The 15,844-nt window shown below is 48.1% G+C and overlaps 3 protein-coding genes across 4 annotated transcripts in view; 2 read left to right on the top strand and 1 right to left on the bottom strand.

Annotated features, from left to right (window-relative positions):
- The window catches only part of LOC111944950 (uncharacterized), a 120,569-nt gene extending 113,037 nt beyond the window's left edge, over positions 1-7,532 (top strand). Inside the window, exon 9 of the mRNA XM_086853485.1 lies at positions 7,373-7,532. The gene's annotated coding sequence lies outside the window, so the exon portion shown is untranslated. The remainder of the gene's footprint in view (positions 1-7,372) is intronic.
- Positions 1-15,844, bottom strand: part of LOC147650241 (uncharacterized) — a 293,456-nt gene that overhangs the window by 238,966 nt on the left and 38,646 nt on the right. The gene's annotated exons all lie outside the window — the stretch shown is intronic.
- Positions 1-15,844, top strand: part of LOC111943906 (uncharacterized) — a 261,321-nt gene that overhangs the window by 233,850 nt on the left and 11,627 nt on the right. The window contains exon 21 of the mRNA XM_086853479.1: positions 8,117-8,420. The gene's annotated coding sequence lies outside the window, so the exon portion shown is untranslated. The remainder of the gene's footprint in view (positions 1-8,116; positions 8,421-15,844) is intronic.

The following is a 15,844-nucleotide window of genomic DNA, read 5'->3' as shown; positions in this document are numbered from 1 at the left end:
CAAGGAGGACATTCATCTCCTCTCTCTGATGCCCTGAAGTTCTTCCTGTGCCTCCTCTGCACTGCCAGCATTTCATTGTGAGCTTCTTGCAGCTCAGCTTGCAGCTTTGCCTTGATGGTCTGGCAACAAAATGCAGAGCGACTTCCTGGGACCTGCCCTCAGGCTCAGATTTTTACACTTGCTGTCTCCAAATCCCATTCCTTCAGCCACTTCTTGTGGCTTCTCAACCCAGCTCTGCTTGTACTGCAAGCCCTCCTTCCTGGGCCTGAGCTCTGGAGCTTACCAGGCTCTGTGCTCCCACAGCCTGAGGCAGCCCTTGCCTCCTCACTCCCAGGAGCTGCCTTTTGTGCCCTTGTCCCTGCCCTGCACTCCATTCCCTGCCTACTCAGACTTGCCTGTCCCTTCTCTTGCTGCTCTTTCACCTCCTGCCTGAGCTGCTGGACCTGCTGGCACGCTTGGCTGAGCTGTCCCCGAGTTTGGAGCAGTGTCTCTGTTAAAGCCCTCTTCTCATTCTGCTCTTCCTGCAGCACCTGCACAGAAGCAAAGAGCAGAGGGTTTCACACTTGCCTGCAACATCTGTGTGGCAAGAGGCAAAGACGGATGGGCTCACGCGCCCTCAGAGCACTTGGCTGCTGCTCCCCTGGGCCACTGTCTGCCCTGGGGAGCCACAGCTGCCCAGGAAGTGACTTAAAACACAGCCCAGAAGACATCTCTGGGTTCCTCTTCAGAAATACTCCAGATGAGTCGTTAAATAGATTTTTCTCATCCTTGTCAGCATTTCTGCTTCACACTCCCTGTGCCCACAAAAGTCCTACAATCTCACTTTGGCACTGAACACCTACCAGCACACACCAGAAGGGGAGTGGTAAGAGAACAGTGAAGAAACTCTGAGGTATGTCTTAGAAAAACAGAACACAAGAGCAGCACAAAAATCTCAACTTAAAGCTGATGTTTCTGCCTGGCTTCCTGTGAGAGGGCTCATTCCTGGTCCCAAAGACAGACCCGGTCACCTTTCACCTGCCCAAATTCAATGGAGAGGACATGGAGGACATGCTCCACACAGCCCCCATAGCCTGCTATCTCCACAGCTCCAGCCTTGCAAAAAATCACACCAGTTCTCCCTTCAGAACCATTACCTGTCGCTTGGCTTTTTCAAATCTAATTTGTTCATCTTGTTGGGCCTGCAGGGTGGCAACTTTCTGCCTCAGCTCAAGCAGCACCTTCTCGTGTTCCCGCTCTCTCTTTGCCTTCTCTTCTTGCCATTGTTCCAGCACCTCAGCACGGTGCCTTTCACGTTCACTTGCCTGAGGAGGGGAGGTTTCTGCACTCCAGAAACAATGTCCTGACAGCTCTCTCTGCTTCCAGCTCTCGTTGCAGGAATTTCACTTGTCCTGCAAACATCACCAACAGCAGGAGTCAGAGTCTTTGCTGACTTTACTGACCTCAGGCCCTTTCAGTGCCTCCAGCCCCACCACTCCTCAAAAGCCCTGTGGACAGAGGTGGCTTTACAGGGTGCTTAGCTTTTCTCGGCAGGGGCGGCACCACAAACAAAGCACACGAGGTCCTCACCTTCTACCACTGCCTTGGCCTGCGTGACTCTGAGCACTTGAGCCTCCACATGGTTCCTGCTCATCTCCAGCTGAGATATCTGCTGCTGAGCAGCAGACAGGCTGGGTTCCAGGCTCTCCTTTTGCTGACCTACAAATTGCAAATACAGAGAGACATGAGCTGCTTGCTCCTGACACCCACAGCTGGTTATTCCAGGACAACGAGGCTCAAGATCCCCACACATCAGTATGGAAAATGGATCACATGGAAACTCGTCCAGAGAAGACACTTTTGTGCCATTTCCATAGCAAAGCAGGGCCCTCTGAGGGAGTGCCCTGGCCTTCCTTATGGCCTGGCACAGCACACACAGCCCAGCCCAACTTGACCTCAACAGCCAAAGCTTCACTTGCTGTTCCTGACCTATGACACTGGGGAGCTGTGCCCGGACAGGATGGGCTGATGAGCAAAGTCTCAGCCTCTGCTCACAGCCCTTCTGTCATCAGCACTTGCAAGCTGCTCTGCAGGGGGACAGGACAGACTCTTGCTCTGGCTGACTCCTGACTTTTTAATGCTCTTGAAAATGGACATAAAGGTACATCATCTTCCAGACACCATGTATTTAAGAGACTTCAGAACTACTTGGCATGATGCAGTAAAATCTCATGGTCATGGCAGCACTTGTAAAAAATACCAACACCCTTTTGTCTGAACAAAAACTACCTGAATGCAGAGACTGCTGTTTAAACTCTTGCAAGGTCAAGGAGTAGGCTTGCCACCATTATTTTAGTATTGTTGGCTAAACAGGCAGTAGCCCAATTGGCTTGTCCTTCTTTACAGAGTGAGAGGGACCGTGCAAAGGGACCTCGGTGGGTTTGGCAGGTGGATGCCCATCAACAATTAGCAAGAATCCCCAGAGGTCGTTGAGGATTCCAAAGGGCTTTCCCTGCTGCTCTCTAACCACCTCTAGCACCTGGCCCACACTTCTCAAGAGCGGGCTTGGAAGCAGAAAGCCTCAAGACTTTCAGCAGGAGCCTCTGGCTTCACCCACAATGGCAGCAAGCAACAAGGGAAAACATACAGGACTTCCCCTTCTAGAACAAAACACTCCCAATGTCCCCAGGTAAGAGCCTGGAATGCTCAAGATGGGGCTTCAGTTCTGAAGATCAAGATCACGTCAAGCTACTTGGTAAGGAACGAGGGATGTTCAGTGAACCAGGGATGCTCACAAAAAGGAACCAAATGCAAGAGAAACTTGAGGTTTCACTCAACCTCTGCATGCTTTAACTACTACTCAATTCAGGGCTGGGTGGCTTGCTTTTGACTTCCCACAGGAATGTGCTTGGCAGCACAAACAGGAGCCCAAGGCTCATGAGAGCTTTATTGGCTTTAGATGTCAGAAAAATAACCTTCACATTGTGGCATATTTCTCTTTTTTTGGAGACATTTCCATTTTCTTTCCATGGAATGTAAAAACATCTGAAAGGCTCTGCTCCCTGCCTTTACCTGGTGTCTGCCAGCTGCTTGCAAAGCTCTTGTCGGTGCCGTTCGATGTTATCCATTCCTTCCTTAAGGGCAGCCTTCTCCTGGCCCAGCAGCTCCTTCTCTCTGCGCACCTGGGCCAGTGCGTGCCCTTGGCCAGAGGATTGCCGGCGCAGCTGCTCCAGAGCCCTGCTCGATGACTCTTGCTCCTGGGAAACCTGGAAACAGGACAAGGTACAGCTTGAGCCCTTCCTCAGGAGCCCTGTGCAGAGCCAGCCAGTGCCACCTCGCTGGCAGCCAGAGGACAAGGAGCACCTGTGCTCTGGCCTCCAAGGTTCACAGCACTGCCCTATGCAGCTCTGATACCCTGGGCTGCAAAAGCCTCTGCCACTGTTACCTTGGAGCTGCTGTGTCAGGCCCTGCTGCCTTGCCTGGGATTTGACAGCTCCTTGCCAACAAACATCCCTACTCCAAACTCCATGTTGTCACCCAAAAACACTGCATCTTCCTCAAGTGACACTTGGCAAACAAAATTTCTATCAGGATCTTTTTCAGCCCTGGATATTTTCAGGAAGGTTGGGGAAAGCAATTTTGCTCCCTGAAGGAAGGGAAAATACACAGGACTTCCTCTTCTAGAACAAAACCCCCATCAAAGTGTCACCTCTCCACATGTTCAGAGCAGCTCTCTGCAACGAGGGGATGCTTGGCAGGGAAATGGCTCTTGTGGTGAGCAGACATTTAGTGACTGATGGAAGTCTGGCTGATGTGGCCAATGCAGATGTCTTGGTGCAGCAATTCACACCAACAATACCACTGACTTGTCTTACACAGAGAAGGTGTCTAATGGCCCTTGCTGCTATTCAAGCCAGATGACCAAACCGTGTTTTTGAGCTCTTTTCTCCAAAAGCAAAATCTCTGCTGTGTATTTGCCAAACCTATCACATACCCCAGAACGGAGACTGTCTGAGAGGGACCATCAGAAACAAACCCTTCTCTTGCAGCTATCCTGTAACGCCCAATCCAAACCTCTCCTGGCACAGCTTGGAGCCGTTTCCTCGTGTCCTGTCCCTTGCTCCCTGGGAGCAGAGCCCAACCCTCAGCTGCTGCACCTTCCTGTCACAGGAAGTTGTAGAGAGCAAGAAGGTGCCCCCTGAGCCTCCTTTTCTCCAGGCTGAGCCCCGCCAGCTCCCTCAGCTGCTCTTTGTCAAACCTGTGCTCCAGACCCTTCCCCAGCTCCATTCCCTGTTTTAGAGGCTCTGTGGCTGCCCAAAGCAACAAATTTTGCAGAAGCATGCAACACATTGCTGACAAACACCCATATCCCTGGCTAAAAAATGCGTGTGCCATCTTGAGGCAGCTGTCCACAGCAGTGTCCCTGTCTTCTTCTGCCAGAAACAGCATCTGGGCTGATCTGGCTGGCACAACTCCCACTCCCACAGGTGCTGCCTAGCAATGAGGTGTCCAGAGCCATGGTGACATCATCCCTCCTTTGCTCCAGCAGATCCCTCTGAAGCTGCAATTCCTCCAGTGTCTGCCTCTTGACTTACAGCTCGCTCTGCAATGAGGGGTCTTCTCCCTCCAGTGCAGCCTCCACTGTACAAGAAGGGCCAAGACAAGTTTTCAAGGGAAAAACCAGTCTCATTTCCAAAACCAACCTCCATCCTGTCCTGCTGCTGGGCCTTTTCCACCTGGGGTGACGTTTCCTTCTGCTGCTCGGTGTTCCTTTGACGCAGCCACAAGGCTCCTGGCTCTGGGATTCCCATGCATTGCTGCAGCTTTTCCCTGGACTTCTCAATGTTTTCACAGCAACTGCAGAGACAAGGCTCAGTCAGAAGAACAAAGAGGCCTCAAGAGTCACCGATCCCATTTCCAGCACTCCAGGCTGGAGCAGGGGGCAGTGGGCTAAGGAAGACCTTGCTCTTTCCCTCCCTAGGAAATCCTCCAGAGGCAAAGGGAAAGGAAGGCAGGATTTTGCCTTCCTTCAGTGAGAAGCAGTGGCTGGGCAGAGGCACGCAAAGAACAGAATTCAGGGAAGCGGTATGGTGAGAAGAAGGAGTCTTCTATTCCAACATGGCTGTGCATCTCCCACACAGCCTTAGGAGTCACAGTAGAGCATGAAAAACCCTGACAGGACGATGCTCAAGAGCCACACATGGTAGGGCAGGTGATTTCTTCACCCAGGAACCTCTGAACTCCCACACCTGGAAGCAGATTGCATCTGGAATTCAAGAGAAGGAGGAGGAAGAGGAGGAGGAAATGCTCACCCTCTGATTTCTTCTATCAGATCCTCCATCTGCTGATAGCGGCTTGTGACCGTTTGGGTTTCCTCGTCCATTTGACCAATACGTTCCTGCAAGGGCCCACAATTCCCTGAGACTTCCCGAAGCAATGCAAAGGGATCCTGTTTATCCGTGGATGTCAGAGTTGAGAGGATGCTGCCAGGATTGTCAGTGCAGACGATGGAATGGGCCATGCTGTCACTGTCGTCTGTCAGTGCCTGAAAGCCCACATCCAGCTGTTAGTCAGGCATTCTCTTCCTATTCCAAAGGACCACTGAGATGCCTCTTCTGATCCCACAAGAACCAGTGTCCATTCAGTTTCAAAATCCCAGCCAGCTCAGCACAGTTTACTCACCTCAGGAGCTCGGGAGGATTGTCCCTGGTGAGAAAGACCTCGAGATCCCTGGAAGAGCACAGGGAAGAGCACACTCAGACTGCATGCCTGCCCAGTCGCATCTAAGTGCTTCCCAGCCTGTCCCAGAGCGCAGCAATTCCAGCTGAGCTCTTCCTCCCCTCCTTGGGAATATTTTCAGCCCACTAGTTTGACAGCAGCACAAACAAACATGCTGGAATGTGTCTCATCATTTCTAAGGACACCAAAATGGGAGTTGCCCAGAGACCCATCCAACCTGGCCTTGAACACTCCCAGGGATCCAGTGGCAGCCACAGCTTCCCTGGGCATCCTATGCCAGGGCCCCAGGTCCCCAGCACCCTGACAGGGCAGAATTCCCTGCAAATATCCCATCCATCCCTGCCCTGTCTCAGTGGGAAGCCATTTTCCCTCGTCCTGTCCTTGCAGGCCCCTGCCTTAAGTCGCTGTCCAGCTCTCTTGCAGGCCCTTCCTTCATGCATTGATAGGAGCTCTAAGATCACCCTGGAACCTTCTCCCACCTGGACAACCCCAACTCTTGCCTCCTTTGCCCTTGGCACAGGTGCTCCAGCCCTTGGAGCATCTTCCTGTTATCCCCATGGCCTCCCCTAGGCCACTGGGGATCATCTCAGAAATGTCTGAGAGAAACCCCGGGTTGCCTCTGGGATGTGCTGAGGCTGCACTGTAAATTAGGCTGAGGGGAAGGTGATGACTCTTGTTTGTGCCCATGGCCCCTCCCGTTGGACAAGGATGGAGGAGGAGATGTGGCTGTGCTCTGGGATGGCCAGGTGCCCCCCATTCCCTCCCAGGCCTGTCCCCACAGCAAGCACCAAAGCTGCTGGAGCTCTGGAACAGCAACTGTTAAACCCTTGCTATTCCCAGAGGGAAGCCTTCCCTGAGGCACAGCCCAGGCCCACCCAGGCCCCTGCAGGGCTTGGCACAAGGAGAGCAGTGGCTTTCTCACTCACCCGTCGCGTGTCCATCCGCTCCTTGGCACGAGCACTGTCCAAAGTGCAGTGTCCAAAGGCCCTTGGCCTTCGCAGGGTTTAACCCTTAATGTTCAAACACCCTTGGCCTTCGCAGGGTTTAACTCTCAGTGCCTAAAAGGCCTTGGCATTTGCAAAGTCTAAACCTCAGTGTCCAATGGAGTTTGCTTTTGCAGGGTCCAAACCCCAGTATCTAAAGGCCCTTGGCCTTTGCAGGGTCCAAACCCCAATCTCCAAAGGTTCTTGGCCTTTGCAGGGGCAATAGCGATCAAACACGATCAAAGTGCTGTTGGCCGTTGCAAGGTCCAAGCCCCAATGGTCACAAGCTGTTGACAGCTCCATGGTCCAAACCCAAATAGCCAAGAGCTGTTGATTGTTTCCAGGGTGCAACCCCCAACATTTCATGGACTGTTGACGGTTGCCACGGTCTGAGTCCCAACATTGCAGGGACTGTTGGAGAGGCCCTTCCCGGCTCTCGCCTCATCCCTGCTCCCTGCTGGCCCAGGCACCAGCCCTGCCTCCCCCATGTCCCCACAACCCTGCTGGGCAGCTGGGCAGGGACCCAGCTCATGAGTTCCAAGTTCCTGCTCCAGGCAGCATCAGTTTGCAGAGCCTCATCGGACAGAGCAGTTTTCTCTGAGGTGGAGCAAATCTTAAGAATTTATAAAATGTGATCGCATACAGTAATGAGTTGCATGCTTCCTTTCTAGGCTGATTCTGTCTCTGGAGGAAAAGACCCTGTGCCTCAGATTGCTGGAAGAAAGGAACCAGGCGCTGAACAATGAGCTGTCTCAGTTTCATTCTGCTCTTCAGCAGGCCGAACAACTCTCTTCAATTTGTGCAGGACAACTGAAGCAGCTCAACACCCAGGTAAGCTGGGCACTCCATCCTCTTCTCCAGGGACACACAACACCACCTTTGGCATGCTAGTCCCAACCTCTTTCCCCTCCCAGCAGCATCCACTGCTGCCGTGTTCTTCCCAGGCCTGCTGCTGCTGCTGCTGCACCCTCAGGCCAAGGCTGGATCTGGTGTCTGCTGCCAAAGTTTTCCCCCATTCTCTCCTGGGTCCCAGCAGGAAATCTGGGAGCAGAAGCAGCAGCACACTCCTCTGGAGCTTCTCTGTCCCTCTGTTAGCAGTGCTGTCCCTGACAGGATTGGTGCCTGTGCCAGGCACTGAGCAATGTGGGGACACAGACATGGCTATGGCAGGCTGGGCAGGGCACTTCCACCACAGCCAGTTCAGCCCGTGTTCAGAGCTGCAGCCTCAAGGGTGCCCCTTGCCTCCCTTCCCCTGTTTTCTCTACCTTTGTCTCCACTGGAATCCTTGGTACTGCACCTTCTGTTTCTGGTGTATTTCTACCTGAAGTCTTTTCTCCTTCAATGCTCTCCCTACTGCCCGCTCTGCTGCCTCAGGAGCAGCCCAGTCCCTGAGGCTCTCTGCATCCATCTTCCAGATCCAGGCCCTGCAGGATGCAGTGACAGAGAAGGCAGCTCAGCAGGACACTCAAGAGAAGGAGCTGCTGCAGGAGCTGGAAAAGTCCCGAGCAGGAGAACAGAGCTTGAGGGACGCTGTGCATGTGCTGCAGGCTGAGGTGTCTGAGCTGCGTCTGAGGCTCCAGAGCTCTGAGGAAAGAGCAGAGGCCATGGCCACACACTGTGAGGCCATGGAGATGGAGCTGAGGATGGCTCAGGCTGACAACAACCAAATCAAGGTCTGCAATCAGGAGCTGCAGACACTGTTGGAGGAAACTCAGCAAGGTACAACTTCTCTCCCATCCATTGCCCCATCCTGTTCCACCAGTGGGGATCTCTGATCCCATGCAGAGGTAAAGGCCTTTGCCCAGAGATGGCAGACAGGAAAAACAACCAGCACGAGACTTATCCATCCAGGCGCCAGTCAAAGTTTATCTCAAGGATGATGCTGTGGCTGGCGGTGCCAACTGGCTCTGCTGTGGCTGATCCCATACACAGCTGGTGCCTTTCAGGTGCTGTGTCTGTGCTAAGCAGCTGAAGCTGGATGCCTCAGCTCAATTCCCCCAAATTTCAGGCCCTGTCAAAGCCTCCAGGCTATTGGCCTCTCTGGAGCAGGGCTGCACAGGCATCCCAGCTGCTTTGTCTCTCTTGGATTGTTCACTCTGCACAAGGGGGGTTTGTGATAGATAGAAACTCTTTTGTTCGCCTAAATATATAGATATGATAGAATGCTTTGCGAAATTGTACTTTAGATATAAAGTTGAGAAAGGGGTTTGAAGGCCACTAACTCGCTGAAGTTGGCATAATTAATAACAGCCTAGCAGAAATTCCTGGAACACTAGGACAAGATAAACTTGGAGAGAGAACAGTGAGAAAAGGTCAATGGAACAGGAGTGAGGAAGACTTGAAGCCTCCCTTCTACGACCACAAGAGGGTAGAAAAGGATCATCTAATGACCAGAGACGCATGCTCAGAAACGCTGGAAGAAAGCCACATCACCAGGAGGCCGAAACGAATAAAAGGACAAACAGGGAAGCGGGAAGCGCGGCAGCTCCGTGGGGAAGAGGTTTCTCCTCCTCCTCCCTGCCGCCCGGCGCCGACTTTGCTTATTGCTGGCTTGCTATAATTAATAAAAACCTTTTCTTATATATCTTTTTCTAGTGTATTTGTAACAAATTTGGTGCCCGTGACTCAGATACAATCTGCAGGACAGATTCTCGGTACCACCGGTGGGCGCCCCCGCTTTAATATTTAGCGGTCCGGAGGACCGCTTTCTGCCTCAGTTGTACCGACGAACTTAAAAGATCCAAGCAATAAGCAAAAGGGAGACCGGTCGACCCCTTAAAATCTGTGCACAGTGTCCGGACGAAGACGCAGGACGCGTGAGTATTATGAGAGCCGTTCGGCCGGGGTCGGGGTCCCGGAGTGTGGCGAGTGGGGTGTGTGTGAGAGGGGGACTGGCAGCCAGATTCCCCAAGTGAGTTTGGACCCTCAAGTAGTGCGGTTCCCATTGGCCCACGAGGGCCTGGGCCACAAACGAGGGGAAGCGAAAGCGGCTGTGTGATTGCAGGCACTCCGGAAGATAGGGACAGGGGAAGAGCAAGCACCCTGTATCCATTAAACTCCCACCGGTACCTAGAGATAGTCCGTTGGGTTTTATATTAGAGAATTGGGAGCATTTCCCCGGAACAGAAAATAAGGATAAGGCAAAAATGATTGATTATTGTGTAGAAGTATGGGGAGGAAAGGAAATTTCAAGGAATGTATTTTGGCCTGTATTTGGATCAACTGAAGATTGGGTTAAACAAAAGTTAAATTCATGGGTAAGAAAAAAGATTCCCTTTAACCCAGAGGAAAGTGCTTATGCAGAGATCTGGGTAGTGAATCCCGAGGCTTTTATATTTAGGTTGACAGAGAATTTGGGGGAGGGGAAGGGAAAGAAAAAGAAATCTCGAAAAGAAGATGCTTTGATAATCCCCCCACCTCCGTTTGTACCACCACCACCGCCACCACGAGCCCCTCCTCCTCCCGCTCCGAATCTCGAGGAGGAGGATTTTGACCTGCCAGAGGTGGGGCCTGTTACCAGGAACAGATTCAGAAGGAGACAGGAGAACCTATTCCCATTAAGAGAGATGCCAATGGGTGGCCCCCAAGCTGGAATAGGGTTTATATCTGTCCCCCTTAATTCGGGGGATGTCAGAGATTTTAAAAAGGAGATGGGGCATTTATTGGAAGATCCGTTGGGGGTTGCAGAAAGAGTTGATCAATTCTTAGGACCTAATATATGCACTTGGGAAGAATTACAATCCATTTTGAGTATTTTATTTACGGCAGAAGAGAGAAACATGACTAGAAGGGAAGGAATGCGTATCTGGGATGCTCAGCATGCCCAGGGACCACTGGCCGATGTAAAGTGGCCCCTCCAAAATCCCCATTGGGATCATCAGAATCCAGCCCATAGAGTGCACATGCAGGATTTAAGAACTATTATAATCCAGGGAATTAGGGAGGCAGTCCCAAGGGGTCATAATATTAATAAAGCATTTAATGAGAGGCAGAAGAAAGATGAAACTCCTACAGAATGGTTAGAGAGACTAAGAAAAAATTTTCAATTATATTCTGGAATGAATCCAGATACTCAATTGGGACAAGCATTGCTTAAAACACAATTTGTGGCAAAAGCCTGGGAGGATATTCGGAGGAAGATAGAAAAATGGGATGGGTGGCAAGATAAAAGTTTGGATGAACTTTTGACAGAAGCACAAAAAGTGTATGTTAGAAGAGAAGAGGAGGCTCAGAAGAGGCAGATTAAAATGATGGCGGCTGCTGTAAGAGAGAGTAGGGATCAAACATGGAAAGGGAAACAACAGAGACCAATTAGAGATTCAAAAGAACAACAAAACGCTAAGACTTGTTTTTATTGTGGAAAGAAAGGGCATTTTAAAAGAGAATGTAGGGTAAGGATTAAGGATGAAAAGATGTTCAAAGAAGACTAGGGGAGTCAGGGGCTCTTCTTTTTAGGGACCCAAGACCACCAGAAAGAGCCCTTGATAAAGCTAAAAGTGGGTCGCCAGCACCAAGAAATAACTTTCTTGGTGGATACTGGAGCTGAGAGATCAACCATTCAGTTTTTACCTACAGGATGTAGTATATCTAAAGAAACTGCCACGGTAGTGGGAGCAAAGGGGGGAACCCTTTGAAGTGGGGGTTATTAAAGATGTGATAATAGAATCAGAGTCAAAGATTGGGGTGGGAAATTTTTTGTTAGTACCAGAAGCAGATTATAATTTGTTGGGATGAGATTTAATTATTGAATTGGGAATACATTTAGATGTAGTTGATAGGGAGTGGAAAATAAGATTATGTCCTTTAAGAGTAGAAGATGAAGATAAAATAAACCCAGAAGTGTGGTATACACCTGAGAGTGTGGGACAACTGAAGATAACCCCATTCTCGGTCACTATTAAAAACCCAGAAATTCCAGTCAGAATAAAACAATATCCCTTGTCACTTGAGGGACGAAGAGGGTTGAAACCAGAAATTGATAGATTGTTAAGCAAGGGACTATTAGAACCATGTATGTCACCTTTTAACACACCCATACTGCCAGTAAAGAAGCCAGATGGGATTTATCGTTTGGTACAAGATTTAAGAGAAATTAACAAACGTCCAGTAGCACGGTTCCCCGTAGTTGCAAATCCGTACACGTTACTAAGCAAGTTGGGGCCTGACAGTTTGTGGTACAGTGTTATAGATTTAAAAGATGCATTCTGGGCCTGCCCTCTGGATGAGGCTAGTCGAGATTATTTCGCTTTTGAATGGGAAGATCCAGATACGGGGAGGAGACAACAACTGAGATGGACGGTATTGCCCCAGGGATTCACGGAATCCCCTAATTTATTTGGGCAAGCATTAGAACAGGTTTTACAGGATTATCAAATAGACCCGGGAGTGACCTTGATACAATATGTGGATGATTTACTTTTAGCTGGGAAAGAAGAAGAAGACGTAAGGAGAGAGAGTATTAAGTTATTAAATTTTCTGAGTTTAAAGGGATTGAAAGTATCCAAAGCAAAGCTCCAATTCGTTGAAAAAGAGGTAAAATATTTAGGTCATTATCTGAAGGAAGGAAAAAAAAAGATAGATCCTGAGAGAGTACAAGGAATTTTATCATTACCAATTCCAAAAAATAAAAGACAGGTACGTCAAATCTTGGGATTAACAGGATACTGTAGACAGTGGATTGAAAATTATAGTGGTAAAGTTAAATTTTTGTATCATAAATTGACACAAGAGAGATTAATGAAATGGAGTTTAGAAGATACAGAAAAATTTCAGGAGCTAAAAGAGAGTTTAATTCATGCTCCTGTCTTGAGTCTCCCAGATTTAAGAAGACCTTTTTATTTGTTTGTAAATGTGGAGGATGGAATTGCCTTTGGAGTCCTGACTCAAGAGTGGGCAGGGAGAAAGAAGCCGATAGGGTATCTATCAAAGATTTTGGACCCCGTGAGTAAGGGCTGGCCAACTTGTCTGCAAGTAATAGCAGGATGTGCCCTGCTGGTAGAGGAAGCTAGGAAAATTACCTTTAATAGCAATTTGAAGGTAATGTCCCCCCATAATATTCGGGGTGTGTTACAACAAAAGGCGGATAAGTGGATTTCAGATGCTAGACTTTTAAAATATGAAGGAGTTTTAGTTGAGGCCCCAAACTTAATATTAGAAACCACCACTTTACAAAATCCGGCTGCATTTTTGTATGGAGAACCCGAAGGAAAATCCCTGATACATGATTGTATAACTACAATTGAGGAACAGACCAAAATTAGACCTGATTTAGAAGAAGAGGAATTAGAAAGCGGAGAAAAGTTGTTTGTGGATGGGTCCTCCAGAGTAATAAAAGGAAAGAGGAAAACAGGCTATGCCATAGTAAGAGGACCTGATTTGCAAGTCCTAGAATCAGGTCCATTAGATAAATCCTGGTCAGCCCAAGCCTGTGAATTGTATGCAGTATTAAGAGCATTGGAATTATTAGAAGGGAAGGAGGGGACAATATATGCAGATTCCAGATATAGTTATGGGGTGGTGCATACGTTCGGTAAATTGTGGGAAGAAAGAGGTTTAATAAATTCCCAAGGGAAAGATTTAGTCCATCAAAAACTCATAATTGCAGTATTAAAGGCCCTGAGAGGGCCCAAAAGGTTGGCCGTGGTTCATTTGAAAGGACATCAGAAGGGAATGGACTTGAGGAGTAGGGGAAATAATGCTGCAGATCAGGAGGCAAAACGGGCGGCATTACGGACAATGGTCCTAAAAGAAAAAGGGGGGCATGAAGAAATTATGGAACATAAGGATAGTGGTTTAAGAAGTAAATTTACTGAGGAAGAGAGATTAAAACTCCCAGAGACAGGGGCGGTAGAAAACTCAGAGGGGAGATGGTTCCTTCCAGATGGCCGGGAAGTACTACCAAAAGCCATAGCTCAGAGAATATTAGAAAAAATACATCAAAGGACACGTTGGGGAGCACAAGGACTAATAGACTATTTTGCAGCAAAGTATATGAGCAAAGGTATTCGAGACTTAGCTAAGCAAATTACTAGAAGCTGCCTCCCATGTTTAAAAGCAAATAGGAAAAATCTTAGAAAATTACCTTATGGAGGGAGACCCTTGGCAAAAAGACCTTTTGCAAATATTCAAATTGACTTTACAGAACTACCAAAGGTAGGGAGACTTAAATATCTCCTGGTCCTAGTGGATCATCTCACCCATTTTGTAGAAGCTTTCCCTACATCTAGGGAAACTTCACGAACAGTTGTAAAGGTGTTATTGGAAGAAATAATTCCCAGGTATGGGGTACCAGAGACAATAGATTCTGACAAAGGTCCCCATTTTACATCAAAAATAACTCAAGAGGTGTCGGAGGCATTAGGAATAAAGTGGGAACAACACACCCCTTGGCACCCTCAAAGTTCTGGGAGAGTAGAAAGAATGAATGGGGAAATAAACAACTTACTAAACTGGTGATGGAAACAAAACTATCATGGGTCAAATGTGTTCCACTAGCCCTTCTAAATATTCGAACTCAGCCAAGGGCAGATTTGGGAATTTCCCCTTTTGAGATGTTATATGGGATGCCTTATAATACAGAAGAAGTTCAAACACATCCAAATGTGAGTGACCAATATATCAATAAGTACTTAATAAAATTAATGAAGTATAAGAAGGCATTATGGGAAAAAGGAATGCTAGCTCAAAGACCACCATTGGATTTTATATTACATCAGGTACAACCCGGAGATTGGGTGTTGATAAGAAGTTGGAAAGAGAATCCCCTAACACCGAAGTGGGAAGGACCGTATCAAGTCTTACTAACAACTGATTCTGCAATCCGAACCGCAGAGAAAGGATGGACACATGCAAGTCGAATTAAGGGACCTGTGGAGCCACCAAAAACAAACTAATAACTAGAAAGTGATTAGCCCGGCTGGGGACCTGAGACTTCAAATATCCTGGAAAAAAAAATGATATCTGAAAATTATTAATCTGCATAGAGACTTATGAATAGTAAACTCCATAAAGGCTTTTATATAGAATATAAGATACCCCCATCTAGTAGTGAGGAAATATATAATAGAAATGTTAAAATAGGTTGTGCTGTATGCCAGAATTGTTACCCTTTTGTTTGTTTTAAATGTATAGTATGTGAAGAACATTGGTGGACCCACTGTCATAGAGGCTACCCACCGAGAGGGGTGTGTAGATTTTGCTACATTGCCCAGAGAAGACTCACTGATTGGGCCTTAAGAACCAAAACACAGGCAGGGGAATTTGAAAAAGGATCAGAAAAGTGGTGGGCCACTTACTCAAAAGGAGTCAATTCCTTGTATTATTGTTACCATCCAAACGAATCTGCACCTTTTGTAGTAGATATAGTAGCTGGGTTGTGCAGACGGAGGCTTCAGGAATTGAGGTGTGATACCCCTTTAGTAAAACATAGAAATTGGGAAAAATATATACAAAGAAAGAATAAAAAAAGGAGTAATCTCCCTCCTGAAGAATACTCTTGCTGCCGAGAAGATGGTACACCCCGTGGCCCGAGGCAACCGGGTCGACGACGGGAGAGGCAGAGGAGTAATAAACTGTGGAGGGAAACACTCCAATATACATGGGACCAAAAGGTCATGGTCCTGGAAATGCCACAAGAATGGGAATAAGACAGCCCAGCAAAATAATTTATGGGAAGCCCAAATTAGTATTTTACAAAGGAAAAGCCTCTATTATAGCAAGGGAAACCAATGCTCATTAAAAAGGTCAGTAACATTTATAATTTTAATTAGCACATTTAACCTTTGTTCAAGTAAGATACATGAACCCTTTAACTGGTCCTTAATTCGATGGGAAGACCAGGTTATTATTCAATCACAAATTACCTCTGGAGCCCCTAGCTTTCAAGTTACACTAGACTCTCTCATTAAGTGGAAGGGTATTAATTATTTCCCACCTGGTCATAAGGTATTATACATGTGCCCAGCTTCTAACCCAGGCAGAGGATATTGTAATTATCCCGGAGAATTTTACTGTAAATATTGGGGCTGTGAAACAATTTCCATGGGATGGCAAGTACAGAACCCAGATAAGTATCTAAAGGTCGAACGGGGTCCACACGGATGTGTAAAGCCCTGGATAGGCCCCTCAGGGGAGATAACATATAT

Source organism: Cyanistes caeruleus, chromosome 16, assembly GCF_971803275.1.
Source record: "Cyanistes caeruleus chromosome 16, bCyaCae1.hap1.1, whole genome shotgun sequence".
Taxonomy (NCBI): domain Eukaryota; kingdom Metazoa; phylum Chordata; class Aves; order Passeriformes; family Paridae; genus Cyanistes; species Cyanistes caeruleus.
This window is presented reverse-complemented; position numbering and strand designations above follow the sequence as displayed.